We start from the raw sequence: 17060 nt of genomic DNA, 5'->3' as shown, positions 1-17060 counted from the left end.
TAACGGTCATCAGCTAACTGTTAGCTCGGAAAGCTCTCGCCAGTTTGTACAACGCGATTCAACCAGGGCATACCGGACCTATTTTTCTCTCCATATCCCCGGATTCCTACCGCAAGCTCTGAACCTTCTCATCTTCCGACCTTCGCAGCTAACGTCCCCTGGATGCTAGCTGTCTAGAGCACAACGGACTGTTAGCTTACGAGGCCCATCGAATACATTCCAAAGCTACTAGCTAGCAGTCAGCTATCCTTTGCTAGAGGTCACCAGCTACCTTCATCCCGGACAACTCTCGCCAGTCTGTACAGCGCGACTCAAACCAGAGCTAGTCGGACTTATTCTTCTCCATATTTCCGGATTCCTACCGCAAGCTCTGAACCTATTTTTATTTTTACACTGCTCAGAAAAATAAAGGGAACACTAAAATAACACATCCTAGATCTGAATGAATGAAATAATCTTATTAAATACTTTTTTCTTTACATAGTTGAATGTGCTGACAACAAAATCACACAAAAATAATCAATGGAAATCCAGAGCCCTGCAAAATGACCTCCAGCAGGCCACAAATGTGCATGTGTCTGCTCAAACGGTCAGAAACAGACTCCATGAGGGTGGTATGAGGGCCCGACGTCCACAGGTGGGGTTTGTGTTTACAGCCCAACATCGTGCAGGACGTTTGGCATTTGCCAGAGAACACCAAGATTGGCAAATTCGCCACTGGCGCCCTGTGCTCTTCACAGATGAAAGTAGGTTCACACTGAGCACATGTGACAGACGTGACAGTCTGGAGACGCCGTGGAGAACGTTCTGCTGCCTGCAACATCCTCCAACATGACCGGTTTGGCGGTGGGTCAGTCATGGTGTGGGGTGGCATTTCTTTGGGGGGCCGCACAGCACTCCATGTGCTCGCCAGAGGTAGCTTGACTGCCATTAGGTACCGAGATGAGATCCTCAGACCCCTTGTGAGATCATATGCTGGTGCGGTTGGCCCTGGGTTCCTCCTAATGCAAGACAATGCTATACCTCATGTGGCTGGAGTGTGTCAGCAGTTCCTGCAAGAGGAAGGCATTGATGCTATGGACTGGCCCGGCCGTTCCCCAGACCTGAATCCAATTGAGCACATCTGGGACATCATGTCTCGCTCCATTCACCAACGCCACATTGCACCACAGACTGTCCAGGAGTTGGCGGATGCTTTAGTCCAGGTCTGGGAGGAGATCCCTCAGGAGACTATCCTCCACCTCATCAGGAGCATGCCCAGGCGTTGTAGGGAGGTCATACAGGCACGTGGAGGCCACACACACTACTGAGCCTCATTTTGACTTGTTTTAAGGACATTACATCGAAGTTGGATCAGCCTGTAGTGTGGTTTTCCACTTTAATTTTGAGTGTGACTCCAAATCCAAACCTCCATGGGTTGATAAATTGGATTTCCATTGATTATTTTTGTGTGATTTTGTAGTCAGCACATTCAACTATGTAAAGAAAAAAGTATTTAATAAGATTATTTCATACATTCAGATCTAGGATGTGTTATTTTAGTGTTCCCTTTATTTTTTTGAGCAGTGTATATATATATATATATATATATATAAATATATATAAATATAAAAATTCCCCACCTAGAATTATAGCAGCTAACGTCCCCTGAACGCACAGCCGCTAATGCGCGGCCTGCTAGCTATCTAAAGCACATTGGACTGCTGGCTTAAGAGGCCCTTTGGACATATTTCATTGGCCACTATACATATTTTGCCAATTGGCCTGGTTTACCACACGGAGCCCTGCTGATCCGTCCGCTGATGTAACTGCACGAGGAGGCCACAACAGACTTTCCTCCGTCGCGTCGCCCCTCTAAGGCCTTTCTGTTAGCCTGCTAGCCCGCCGCTTATGATCACCCAGCTACGCATGCCTCTCCCTAACGTCACCATGCCTTGTCCATTGCTGTTTTGGTTTGTAACTATTGTTTTATTTCACTGTAGAGCCTCTAGCACTGCTCAAAACGCCTCGGCTAACAATTTAGTTCCACCTCCCACACACGCAGTGACATCACCTGGTTTAAATGCTATTTCTAGAGACAATATCTCTTTCATTATCACTATATGCACAAGTTTACCCCCACTGTATTCACATCCTACTATACCTTTGTCTGTACATTATGCCTTGAATATATTCTACCGTGCCCAGAAATCTGCTCCTTTTACTCTCTGTTCTGAACGTGCTAGACGTCCAGTTCTGTTAGCTTTTAGCCGTACCCTTATCCTACTCCTCCTCTGTTCCTCTGGTGATGTAGAGGTTAATCCAGGCCCTGCAGTGTCTAGCTCCACTCCCATCCCCCAGGCTCTCTCATTTGTTGACTTCTGCAACCGTAAAAGCCTTGGTTTCATGCATGTTAACATTAGAAGCCTCCTCCCTAAGTTTGTTTTATTCACTGCTGTCGTGTCTTTGGGCATCATTAACTTGAAGACATGTTTATCGAATAATTCTCTGTAATTATTATTACGCGATTAACTGATTAATTGTGTAACTGTAATTAACTAGGAGGTCGGGGCACCAAGGAAAATATTCAGATTACACAGTTATAATTTTCCAAACATAACTTTCCAGATATCATAATATCTGACCGATTATCTTCTGATTAATGATGTATTATTACCTCGCGTCAGTCTCATTCCAAACGTCGTAAATTGTTGTTATCTGCACGAACCCAGTATTCACTAAGTCATCCATACATCAATTGTCTTAAAATCATTTATTTACTAAACTAAGTAATTCACAGAAAGTATACAAACAGTAGGTATCGTTACAAAGAAATGGTAGAGGAATGTGCCCTAGTGGGCGGCTTGTTAAACAAACAAGGGGGTTGGGGGCAGCGGAGAAGGCACAACAGATATTAACAATTGATATGCTAATCCTTTGCACATGAACGCTCACTCATTCGGGAACAATTGCAATCAATATATATTTACGCTCAGTGTGTCGTCGGGATCCTTGTTGGAGAGTTTGGTTCTCTCTCTCTCTCTCTCAGAATGGATCTTTCAAAGCGACATTCATTAATGTCGTTATAGAATGGATGTTTCGTCGGTCTTCGCGTTCAATGACACCGAATTTCTAGCTGCAGACTAGTAATTAATATCAAAGACTTGTTATTATTCTGTTGGTATCGATAGTCTAAAAGTTTACCCACGTGGTATGGTTAAAGTTCAGTAGAGGGATGCATGGTCAAACCTATTAGCCAACTCGTAATGGAGTGGAGGCCTGAAGAAAGAAATTCTGGGTGGGGCTTACATACTGAACGTAGAAAAGGCTGTTACATGACGCCTTGTCCTGTCTGTGTCCCTGGGGGCGTGCTGATGACTTAGTTAAGCTTTGAACAGACATACAATTCTCTCACATTAACATAAGTACATAGCATCTCAAAATATTCCAAATAGCTTTATCCTTATTCATAAATTTTATACAACCATTAGATGTAAGTCTCATTGCTGAGGCTAGTATATAAACCTTAGTATGGTAATATGGCCATATTGTCTCTCAGAAGTTTTCATAAAATTGTACCAAACGGACCAGTTCGTAGCTGGATTCTTCACCGATCTTTTATACCTTCTCCAGAACATAAATGTCGTTCGGTTCTCCAATTCTGTGAGGTGGAAGAATCCTTTGTTCTCTCCATGAAAACACTCTCTCTCTTTATACTGTGGCCATGAGGCAGGACATTCTCCTTTGGAATTTTACGACCCCTCTCACCACAGCAGCCTGGGTAGGGGGAGGTAGGTAGGGGGATGGTGCATAGAAAAGGCCTGGTGCAGAGGGAGATGGTGCAGAAGTAGGGGGATGGTGGGGGATGGTGGGGGGGGGTCAACTGTGCTCGCTGTACTCAAAGAGGGCAACGTCATGACACTGCCCTAGCACACTCCACCAATCCGGATGTCCTAGCTGTGTCTGAATCCTGGCTTAGGAAGAACACCAAAAACCTTGAAATTTCCATCCCTAACTATAACATTTTCCGACAAGATAGAACTGCCAAAGGGGGCGGTGTTGCAATCTACTGCAAAGATAACCTGCAGAGTTCTGTCTTACTATCCAGGTCTGTACCTAAACAATTCGAGCTCCTACTTCTAAAAATTAACCTTTCCAGAAACAAGTCTCTCACCGTTGCCGCTTGCTATAGACCACCCTCTGCCCCCAGCTGTGCCCTCGACACCATATGTGATTTGATTGCCCCATCTATCTTCTGAGCTCATGCTGTTAGGTGACCTAAACTGGGACATGCTTAACACCCCGGCCATCCTACAATCTAAGCTTGATGCCCTCAACCTCACACAACTTATCAATGAACCTACCAGATATAACCCCAAATCCGTAAAACATGGGCACCCTCATAGATATCATCCTAACTAACTCGCCCTCCAAATACACCTCTGCTGTTTTCAACCAAGATCTCAGCGATCACTGCCTCATTGCCTGCATCCGTAATAGGTCTGCGATCAAACGACCACCCCTCATCACTGTCAAACGCTCCCTAAAACACTTCTGCGAGCAGGCCTTTCTAATTGACCTGGCCGGGGTATCCCGAAATGACATCGACCTCACCCCGACAGTAGAGGATGCCTGGTTGTTCTTTAAAAGTGCCTTCCTCACCATCTTAAATAAGCATGCCCCATTCAAAAAATGTAGAACCAGGAATAGATATAGCCCTTGGTTCACTCCAGACCTGTCTGCCCTTGACCAACACAAAAACATCCTGTGGCGTTCTGCATTAGCATCGAATAGCCCCCGTGATATGCAACTTTTCAGGGAAGTTAGGAACCAATATACACAGGCAGTTAGGAAAGCTAAGGCTAGTTTTTTTAAACAGAAATTTGCATCCTGCAGTACAAACTCAAAAAGGTTCTGGGACACTGTAAAGTCCATGGAGAATAAGAGCACCTTCTCCCAGCTACCCACTGCTCTGAGGCTAGGAAACACTGTTACAACCGATAAATCCACTATAATTGAGAATTTCAATAAGCATTTCTCTACGGCTGGCCATGCTTTCCACCTGGCTACCCCTACCACAGTCAACTGCCCGGCACCTTCCACAGCAACCCGCCCAAGCCCCCACCATTTCTCCTTCACCCATATCCAGATAGCTGATGTTCTGAAAGAGCTGCAAAATCTGGACCCCTACAAATCAGCCGGGATAGACAATCTGGACCCTCTCTTTCTAAAATTATCTGCCGAAATTGTTGCAACCCCTATTACTAGCCTGTTCAACCTCTCTTTCGTATCGTCTGAGATTCCCAAAGATTGGAAAGCTGCCGCGGTCATCCCCCTCTTCAAAGGGGGAGACACTCTAAACCCAAACTGCTACAGACCTATATCTATCCTACCCTGCATCTCTAAGATCTTCGAAAGCCAAGTTAACAAACAGATTACCGACCATTTTGAATCACACCGTACCTTCTCCGCTATGCAATCTGGTTTCAGAGCCGGTCATGGGTGCACCTCAGCCACGCTCAAGGTCCTTAAAACCTCTCTTGGGTATGTTTTGTTCATTCCATGTGTAACTCTGTGTTGTATGTATCTAGCTGCTATGCTTTATCTTGGCCAGGTCGCAGTTGCAAATGAGAACTTGTTCTCAACTAGCCTACCTGGTTAAATAAAGGTGAAAAAAACACTATAGGTTCTTCCCACAGCCTTTTGATATGAATGATGGAAAGACAACTCAAATAAGCAAACACGCACGCACACGCATAAAATATCAGTCTTCTTGCACTTCAAGATTGCAAGTTTGGTTCATTAAAATGTTTTAGTTGGTCTATGTAAAGTGCAAATTGGTTGAATAAAGATCATTTTAAAACAAATGTATAATGCAAATGTAAAGAGGATGCCAGGGGGAGCTGGTTGAGCACCTGGTCGTGCTGTGAATGAGGATGCCAGGGGGAGCTGGTTGAGCACCTGGTCGTGCTGTGAATGAGGTCGTCAGGGGGAGCTGGTAAAGCACCTGGTCGTGCTGTGAATGAGGATACAAGGGGGAGCTGGTTGAGCACCTGGTCGTGCTGTGAATGAGGATACCAGGGGGAGCTGGTTGAGCACCTGGTCGTGCTGTGAATGAGGATACCAGGGGGAGCTGGATGAGCACCTGGTCGTGCTGTGAATGAGGATGCCAGAGGGAGCTGGTTGAGCACCTGGTCGTGCTGTGAATGAGGATGCCAGAGGGAGCTGGTTGAGCACCTGGCCGTGCTGTGAATGAGGATGCCAGGACAGATAGTGAGAGCGATTAGTTGATTGTTGTAGATGACTGAGGGAGATTAGTAGGCAGAGAGAGAGAGAGGGACAGACAGAGCGAGACAGAGCGACCGAGAGAGAAAAAGAGAGACAGAGCGACAGGGAAAGAGAGAGAGAGAGAGAGAGAGCGAGAGAGAGAGAGGGATGAAGAAAATGATAAAATGTGTATAGAACACACGGGCGGAGCTAATAACATGGAACCCGGTGCAAATATTTGTCACGGGCCTCCCTACCCTGCCAAACGCCAAATGTTTCTTTGTGAAGTTTCAGAGAAACACAGATGAACTCTGATTCAAGGACATATCAAGCAACACTGTTGTGTGTGCATATTGTACGTAGGCATGGCAAGATTATCTCAGGAGGGAAATGAAAAAGATGCAGAATCTTCAGACCACAAAACATTTTTAAAAACACCTGCATCATGATCATCAGCATATTTTCATTTCTGGCATTTACCATGACTACAAACTCTACTCTGATACGCCCTGATCTCAGAAACTCAGGCGATAAATAGATATGATCAACTAAAAGTCTTGCGATGACAGAGTCAAATATACTGGACAAAAATATAAACACAACATGCAACAATTTCAATGATTTTACTGAGTTGCAGTTCATATTAGGAAATTAGTACATTTAAATAAATTCATTAGGATTTCACATGAATGGGCAGGGGAGCAGCTATGGGTGGGCCTGGAGGGGAGCCATGCTGGGGAGCCAGGCCTAGCCAATCAGAATTTGTTTTTCCCAACAAAAGGGCTTTATACCAGATCAAAATACTCCTCAGTTTCATCATCTATCCGGGTGGCTGGTCACAAACAATTCGCAGGTGAAGAAGCCGGATGTGTGGGTCCTGGGCTGGTGTGGTTACACGTGGTCTGCGGTTGTGAGGCCGGTTGGACGTACTGCCAAATCCTCTAAAACAATGTTGTAGGCGGCTTATGGTAGAGAAATTAACATTACATTATCTGGCAACAGCTCTGTTGGACATTCCTGCAGTCAGCATGCCAATTGCACACTCCCTCAAAACTTGAGACATCTGTGGCAATCAGGGATCAAGGTAAGACCCAAGTGCAGACCGTGTGAAGTAACAATATTTATTGTAACACTAGGGGCAGGCAAACGACAGGTCAAGGCAGGCAGGCTCAGGGTCAGGGATAGTTCAGTAACCCAGAGGGGGAGCAAAGGTACCAGACGGCAGGCAGACTCAGGAACAGGCAAAGTTCAGTAACCCAGAGGTGGAGTGAAGGTACCAGACGGCAGGCAGACTCAAGGTCAGGGACAGGCAGAGTTCAGTAACCCAGAGGGGGAGCAAAGGTACCGGACGGCAGGCAGACTCAGGGTCAGGCAGAGTTCAATAACCCAGAGGGGGAGCAAAGGTACCGGACGGCAGGCAGACTCAGGGTCAGGCAGAGTTCAATAACCCAGAGGGGAAATGAAGGTACAGGACGGCAGGCAGACTCAAGGTCAGGGAGAGTTCAGTAACCCAGAGGTGGAGCAAAGGTACCAGATGGCAAGCAGACTCAAGGTCAGGGAGAGTTCAGTAATCCAGAGGGGGAGCAAAGGTACAGGACGGCAGACAGGCTCAGGGACAGGCAGATTGGTCAGGCGGGCAAGGGTCAAAAACCAGGAGGAAAGAGAGAGGCTGGGAAAAGAAAGGAGCTGACAGGACGAACGCTGGTAAGCTTGACAAACAAGACGAACTGGCAACATACAAACAGAGAACACAGGAATAAATACACAAGGGATAATGGGGAAGATGGGCGACACCTGGAGGGGTGTGGAGACAAGCACAAAGACAGGTGAAACAGATCAGGGTGTGACAGTGGCATTGTGTTGTGTGACAAACTTCCACATTTTAGAGTGGCCTTTTATTATCCCCAGCACAAGGTGAACTTGTGTAATGATCACGCTGTTTAATCAGCTTCTTGATAAGCCACGCCAGTCAGGTGGATGGATTATCTTGGCAAATGAAAAATAACCACTAACAGGGATGTAAACACATTTGTGCACAACATTTTTGAGAAATAAGCTTTTTGTGCATATGGAACATTTCTGGGATCTCAGCTCATGAAACATGGGACCAACACTTTACATGTTGTATTTAGATATTTTTTCAGTATATAACAGAAATCACTGATATAAGATCACTGGCTTGATTGTGTGCCGACTTAAACTGAAGCAGAGACAGCAGCCGACAGATATCGAGAATGGCGTCGGTCATAAAGCTCAGCATTCTACTGGCTGTTCTAGTCAGAACCTTACATACCGATACATATCATTTTGAAGCAGCAGGGAAACAATATACCTTTGACATTATTCATCATAAAAAAGACTACTGTTTGTTATTCAGTTCCACAGCTGAAGAGAGCTTGCTGCTGTGGAACACTTCTAACAGTTCCCCTGAGAATTCCCCCCTGGCTGCAGGACTATGGGACCGACTAAAACGGACTACTTTATCTCCCTGGATCCAGAATCTCACTCATTCAGACTCTGGACGCTACAGTGTGGAGTGTTGGACAGATGGCAAGGTTTTTAGCATGAGTCTTTCAGTCTCATTCCCTGCCATCTCTCTCAAAGGGTGATGCTGCCGATATACAGTACCAGTCAAAGGTTTGGACACACCTACTCATTCAAGGGTTTTTCTTTATTTTTTACTATTTTCTACATTGTAGAATAATAGTGAGGACATCACAACTATGAAATAATACATATGGAATCAAAAAAGTGTATATTATTATTATTAAATTATTTGAGATTCTTCAAAGTAGCCATGTAACAATCCTTTTTTGTGTTTTTCCGTCTTACACAATATAGAATTTGATGGGAGTGTCTTCCTCAACATGGATGTTGAGGCTACCTGTCTAAAATACTAGACCCCTCTGATCACATGATCAAATGACCTAAGTATGACCTTAACGACCGCACAGAACACTCACTCAGCAAGAGCTAACTTGTGTTGTAATGAAACACCCCAGGCTTTGTCCCTTTTTTTGGGGTGACGCCAATAGTCTGTCGGTATGTAGCCTCACTATCCCCACAGCAATTACTTCCTGTAAACAATGCTAAACAATACAGGGGGGAGGAGCAGGAACAAGAGGACCAGGAAGTGTATCTCTGACTCATCCTCTATTCCCATCCCATTTGTACCACTGGTACTGCACATGAGAATTCAGTATCGTTCCATCCCTTGGTGCCTGTAGCATGTCTATAGATACTGGGATGTAAACACAATGGGCCTGGCTATTCAACTCCAGGCCTGGAGGGTCAACATTCTACTGGCTCTCTTTTCTCCCACCAGTTGGTGTCCCAGGTCTGAATCAGTCCCTGACAAGAAAGGTTTGGCCCCTCAGGCCTGGAGTTGAATAGCCCTGCCACGGGGCATCTAGAAGACGGCAAGAAAGACAGGTAAACCACAGTAAACAACTTGGCCCAAGTGGAACTATTCCGGAAACCGAACTTGTAGCTAGAGTACCTTCAAAACAAGCATTCTCTCTCTGTCACAGGAGCAGAGGCTCAGAGAAAGGTTTCATGTGGGGCTTTGGTTACCGTCTCTTGGGCTAGTTCAGCTAAAAGCCTTGGGGAGAGGAGAGATGGGCAGTGTGTGTGTGAGTGGGCCCTGTCCCTACCTCCCCCCTCTCCAGGCCTAGAGTTACACTTCAGTGGCCCCAGTCTCCATTGGCAACCCTGGACACTTTGTTCGGGCGGTGCAACCCAATCCCCTGAAACAAAGGCCCACTCTGTGGGATGTCATACACTCATTCAGCAGCCAAGGTACCTCTTCCTCAGCCAGAATAAAAATGAGAGGTAGGCCTACAATAAGCTGTTTATCCCTGGACTACACCATTAAAAAACACTAAAAAGCCTCCTGAAATGTGAAGTCCCTCGTTTTCATTTACTCAGAGGTTCTGACAATGTCTGTTTTCTCCCCATCTGGAGGTAATATTACTTTATTGGAGCAGAATGGAGATAAAGAAATACGTGTTGGCACAACAAAATAGTCTGGATTGCAGCTGAGCACAAATCACCTCTGTTTAAGGAACAAACTGGATATACGGACAGCAACATACAAGCACATCCACTCACAATGGTAACACTGTTTTTACTTCAGCACCCACTGGGCACAGACGTCAATTCAACGTCTATTCCACGTCATTTCATTGAAATGACGTGGAAACAACGTTGATTCAACCAGTGTGTGCCCAGTTCCAACCACACTGTTTTTACTTCAGCACCCACTGGGCACAGACGTCAATTCAACGTCTATTCCACGTCATTTCATTGAAATGACGTGGAAACAACGTTGATTCAACCAGTGTGTGCCCAGTTCCAACCACACTCTGACTTGTAGTTAAACCTCCCAGCATAGCCGCTGTCTGGGAAGCAAGGTGTGGATTTCAACATCAACTGCATGCTCACTATACAAAATATCATAGTAGGAATCAAACATTTTCTCCTTGTTTTGGGATGCTTCAGCTAGGGCTGTGGCGGTCACGAAATTTCATCAGCTGGTGATTGTCAAGCAAATAACTGTCGGTCTCACCGTAATTGACCGTTAATTAACATAACCACATTTAGCATCTCCTGGCTTCCAGACATAGCCTACAAGCCATTTTAAAAAGTTGAATAAATCCATGTAATATAACCTACACCTTCACAATAAATCTATTATTTACTTTAGACAGATCTAAAGAAGCATGATATTTCAGAAGAAAAGAATAGCATATTCTGATACTCTGTTGTTCTTATGTTAGGTTCTATGCCAAATGGCTGTGGGCTACATTAGTTCAACAGCAGAAAATATTTGCTTATAATTCCGTGGCATTAATTTGTATTATTTTATAGTATGAAGAATACAATTGAACAAAGCTGAATAAAATAGAAAGAATATTTTTTCCAAATGATTTGAGGGAAAGCGCACATGCAAATATTCTGTGTAGTGTGGTTAACAATGAAACAGGTATTCCTATATGCTTAATTTAGAGTTATTAATATAACTTTAGTTGTTCTACAAACATTGGGCTATATGTTTTGATGTTTAATACATTGTAAGGCTGCATGATGAGACTCTAATGATGATTTGAAAAAAGTCATTTGAAAGGCATGAGCTCTGCTTTGTTTTTTTGCGCAAGCTGTACATACTCCAATAGTCTCTCATTCACAATTTGACAAGCACTTGATAATGCCTCGAATTTCATGGCGCCATTCCCTTTGTGGCCATAATGCACCCTAAAAAAAACTAATTAAACTTTACTGGTCAAATGCGGCGAATACAACAAGTGTAGACCTTAATGTGAAACGCCTACTTTACAAGCCCTTAACCAACAGTGCAGTTCAAGAAGAGTTAAGAAAATATTGAAGTAAACTAAAGTAAAATATAATAAGAAGTAACACAATAGCATAACAATAACGGCAGGTAGCCTAATGATTTGAGCGTTGGGCCAGTAACCGAAAGGTTGCTAGATCGAATCCCCGAGCTGACAAGATAAAAATCGGATGTTCTGCCCCTGAACAAGGCAGTTAACCCACTGTTCCTAGACCGTCATTGAAAATAAGATTTTGTTCTTAACTGATTTGCCTAGTTAAATAAAGGTTAAATAAAAAATATAAATAAATAACGAGGCTATATACAGGGGGTACCGGTACCGAGTCAGTGTGCGTTGGTACAGGTTAGTTGAGGTAATTTGTACATGTAGGTAGGATGAAGTGACTGCATAGATAATAAACAGCGAGTAGCAGCAGTGTACAAATGAAAGGGGGGAGGGGGGTGTCAATGTAAATAGCCCGGTGGCCATTTGATTAATTGTTCAGCAGTCTTATGGCTTGGGGGTAGCTGTTAAAGAGCCTATTTGGTCCTAGACTTGGCGCTCCGGTACTGCTTACCATGTGGCAGCAGAGAAAACAGTCAGGCTCTACACCCCTTATAAAGCAGATGAATGTGCTTAAAGTTATTTGGCCACTTTAGTTGTGATACAAACCTTATTAAAACATATAGGCCTATGGGCTAGGCTACATGAGGTGTGTGACTATGATCAGAACAAGTTGCAAAAAAAAGGCATTGTTTCTTATTCTGGGCATCATTCACAAGTGATAGGCTAATATATTCACTATATTCATACTAAATAATATATATATATATATATATATATATATATATATATATATGACATTTGTTTAGGTTTTGAATGGACCATTATCATGTACCTGTATCAAAACAGGGCCAGCGGGAAAAACATACATACCGTCTATGCACTTAAATAGCGACTGGAGGATGCTTTCCCCGTGGTTCATTTTCATGCCAGCCAGGTAGGCTATTGTAAATATAAGCAATGTGCTTAATATTAGGAAAGTTGAGAAAAAAATATAGGAGGCCTAGCCTATAGAAAGCTGATGGGATCCTCCTCTTTTTAAGAGGCCATCAGTCAGTTTTCTCACACATTTGCGTAGCCTATAGAAATGTTGAGCAACATGAGCTCATGGGTTCTCATGAAGTGCTTCATTAGATTTTTGATTACATTTGCATTGATGTCAGAGTGATTAGAGGGACAATAGAGTGCTGAGTACCAGGTAGTTAGAAGGCTTTGTAGGCTACTAATGACCATCAGCAGAATCAGAGCTTAGAGAAGCCGAATTATGGTGACTAAATGCTCACATGGAATTTGACTGCCTTCATGACTCGTGACCGGTAATGGCGTCACCGCAACAGCCCTAGCTCTAACTCAGTGAATCTCTAAATTGTACTCCGTACATTGGGGGGAGTGTTATGTCGAGGGACAGGTTTACCAAGTTTGTCCAATAGGGGAAAGAACACCAAACCAAAGCTCCTCCGTAATTTCACGTATTTGATATATTTCAGTCCTAGGACAACTGATTCAAATCATTCAGGGCTTGATGACCTAGTCCTAGATCAAACAAGTGTAACAACTGGGGTTACTGGGGAAGTTTGGGAAACGCTACAGTATCTAATAGAGGTCTTTCAATAACAAAATCACAATTCTAACGCAAGCTTCCAATTGTCTCCTGCCACCCCTCTCCTCTCCACTGTGACTGTTGCCCAGGTTGTTCTTTAAAAAGAGAAAATAACTGTTCTCAATCAACTGACCGTGTCAAATAATGTGTAGTGCATAATGTGTTGGCTCAGGACAGATTCAGAGAAATGGGATGGTTGCAGAGTATGGAAAGATACGATGACTTGGCTTGCTACCCTTTACTGTGGGACGGTTTCTTAACCACCCCAGTCAACAGAGCTAGTCAGTTCAATTGAAGCACAAGGGCACACACACACACACACACACACACACACACACACACACACACACATACACTTCATGCTGGCTTAAGCACAGACATATTGCTTACTATAAAACCATACAAATATGCACTAACTAGCATGTCCTCTATCAGAAATTGACACACACACACACAGTATTATTCTGAGTGCTGCAGCCTGCATTATATTGCTTATCCACAAGGGCAGATGTGGAAGCCAACAAGGCATTAAAATGTAATTATGCCCAGGGTCTTATTTATGGTGTTAGAAGCCAGGTGGTATGATGCTTAGTGTTCAATGTTGGACTCTGCAATACAACTCCCAACCAGAGCTGGACATTGAAAATGGATCATCAGACCTGCAGGAGAACAGTCACAAATAATGATCGATTGATAATCCTGACAATGGACGTAAAAATGTCCTCAAAGAGAGCTTATTATCAGGGTCGCTTACCAACCCAATCAATGGTCCAGATGTGAATTTGTATCAAGAGACATACAGTACAATTGATTGTTGATTGCCGTTGAAGATAGTTCAGAACTAAAGTATACTTCTCAAATGAACACTAAGTGAAGAATGATCGGGATGAAAATGGTCTCCCGTAGCAACGGCCCACATACACACACACACACACACACACACACACACACACACACACACACACACACACACACACACACACACACACACGCTCATGTCTCTTTCAACCCTGAGAATTAGAGTGTATCCTGAAAGGGACTATTTTAGAAGCAAGTTTATTGGGCAGGTTAGGGGTGGAGTGGATTAGGTGGGGAGTTCTAAGTCTCTCTTGTACCTCTCCTCTCTTTTTGCTCCTCTCAGCAGGGCAGAAAAACATGGCTACCAGCCAGGAGAGTATCAGAGAGCCATTCCCTTCACATTCAAAATAGTCCATTTTATTTTACTGTCCAAATGTGCCTCCTATTCTTAACCTGCACAAAAGCTGGATAGGGTTGACAAAAATGAAACCTAGACGCAGGTGTGTGTGTGTGTGTGTGTGTGTGTGTAGTCTAATTAGAGGAGTTTGGATCAATGTGGGCTGCTGTTGTTGACTGGGTGCTGCTCACTCCAGAGTCACTCTCTCCTAGTGTCTGTCTTTTCCTCTGTCTCGAGGTCATCCATCTACCAGGGCTGACTCAATACTCAACTCTGTGTAGTGTGTGTGTGTGTGTGTGTGTGTGTGTGTGTGTGTGTGTGTGTGTGTGTGTGTGTGTGTGCAGCAGTGCCAAGCTGCAGTCATGAATAAGCCTGCTACTAGATATAAACCAAATCGGGCAACCCGTCTACCTCTGCCCAGAACCCAACACCTTGGGTTTGCGTCTCCGCCCCCTTCCCCTTCGAACAGCCTCAATTCATCAGGGCATGGACTCTACAAGGTGTCCAAAAGTTTCCACAGGGATGCTGGCCCACATTGACTCCAATGCTTCCCACAGTTGTGTCAAGTTGGCTGGATGTCCACTGGGTGGTGGAACATTTTTTATTTATTTTTAATTTTACCTTTATTTAACTAGGCAAGTCAGTTAAGAAAAAATTCTTATTTTTAATGACGGCCTAGGAACAGTGGGTTAACTGCCTTGTTCAGGGGCAGAACGACAGATTTGTACCTTGTCAGTTCAGGGATTTGAACTTGCAACCTTTCGGTTACTAGTCCAACCCTCTAACCACTAGGCATTCTTGATACATACGGGTGTTCTTAATGTTTTGTATACTCAGTGTATTTCTCATCTCCAACACGTAAAAACTGTGCGTCATAATCTACAAGTTCATTACTCTTGTTGATAATTGGCACTGGAGGGGTGTTTCAGCTAATTGCACAAAATGCACCGCTTCAATCGGATAATGTTATACATTTAGACTTCAATGCTTGCGCTCATAATCCCTGGTAAATAAATAAATCAAATCAACACTGAGTAAATGAGAAATGGCTAAATGGGTCTTTGCATCCCCCCTGGTAAGACAGAAACCGATCCAAAACCGCTTGGTTTACATGACTGAAACATTTGGTTCTCACATGAGCGTCAGGCCTAAATATAACCTCCATGTCCTTCCAAACAATGATTCCAATAACACACTCGGGAGACATCCTGTTCACGTTGAAAGTTTCTTTATCCTTCGGGTGAAACGGCAGAGATTTACAATGCTCTGAGGCTGCCGGATTGTGATGACCGATGTGGAGGGCATTGTTTAAATGTTACTGTGGCATTATCATGCTGTCTGTGGGTGACCCTCCCAGTCTGCAGTAGCACTAGGTTGGTCTTATTCTTGGATGTTTTGTTTTTCTATGTGAAAGAGAAACAATGGTTGCTTTGATGTCCAACTTGGGGGTTCCAACTTCCTGTTCCCTTGGCCTGCTGGGAGATAACAGAGGAAGCGACAGATAGCCATCGCTCTTAATGTTCATTTTTGAACACACACACACACACACACACACACACACACACACACACACACACACACACACACACACACACACACACACACACACACACACACACACACACACACACACACACACACATACACACAAATAAATGCATGTACACCAAAACCATCATCCATACCTTGTTAAGCAATGCTGAATTAATTGGATCCCTAACAGGCTAAATCTGTGCTCTCCCTCTCTTGGCTGTTCTGTGACTGTGCACGCTGAAACAGCTTATTACGATCTTAATGCTGTTATCGCATGTATGGAATATGACTTTCACATCCATCCTGACCAGTCACCCTCTGTATGCTTCTAGCGGCTGAAATAAAACCTCCCAAGGACGTGTGGTCTACTCCAGATAAATCCGTCCGTTCAAGATGCTCTCTTTCTACTCCTCTTACAAGTGAACCCCTCTCGTCAGTTGTGTGATGCTCAGCCAAGCGGAATAAACATGGGGTCAGCTCCAAGTGTCGTTATGCAGGTTGCTGCAAAACGCAGAGAAAGGCCAGAGCATCGTCTTCCCTCTCATCAGCTATCGACAAGGACTTGTAGCCCTTTCCTGCCGTCACATGACCTAGTTGCTTCATGGGTGGAATATGAATCATATTTTTCATGTTTATCATAAATAATATTACTTATAATTCTAATATTATTGATTTTTTTAACCCGCCGAAAATCCGGTGTTTCTATGTGAAACAGTTTTTCTTCTGTGATGTATATGAAGAGTAACACTGAGGTGCAAACTCAACATGTAATACATCTCAACTCTATATCTGACATGGTCCAGGTCTTCTTCTTTTATCCTATAACCATGTGTGAGGTGTATACTTTTGTTTCAAAGTAGATTTGTTTATGACTACCAAGACCATGATTTAGCCCACTGCTGTAAAAGGTTTTAAACTGGCAGCCGTGTACCTAACCTCAACACAAAAACGTGGACACTACAGACAGTAATCCTCCTGAATGTTATACTGCCTGAGTGGTATTTCACCAAGCAGGAATGCAGGCTAATGCTCAAAAAACACTATTGTGAAAAAAACTCTACATTGTCTGGTGGGATTGTACTATATAGGGTCC

At 43.9% G+C, this 17060-nt stretch overlaps 1 protein-coding gene across 1 annotated transcript in view; it reads right to left on the bottom strand.

The window, feature by feature from the left end:
• LOC115150689 (LIM zinc-binding domain-containing Nebulette) overlaps window positions 1-17060 on the bottom strand; it is a 78149-nt gene that overhangs the window by 50874 nt on the left and 10215 nt on the right. The window lies entirely within an intron of this gene.

The sequence above is a fragment of the Salmo trutta genome, chromosome 2, assembly GCF_901001165.1.
Source record: "Salmo trutta chromosome 2, fSalTru1.1, whole genome shotgun sequence".
Lineage (NCBI taxonomy): Eukaryota > Metazoa > Chordata > Actinopteri > Salmoniformes > Salmonidae > Salmo > Salmo trutta.
The sequence above is the reverse complement of the archived record's forward strand: the minus strand, read 5'-3'. Positions and strand labels throughout refer to the sequence as shown.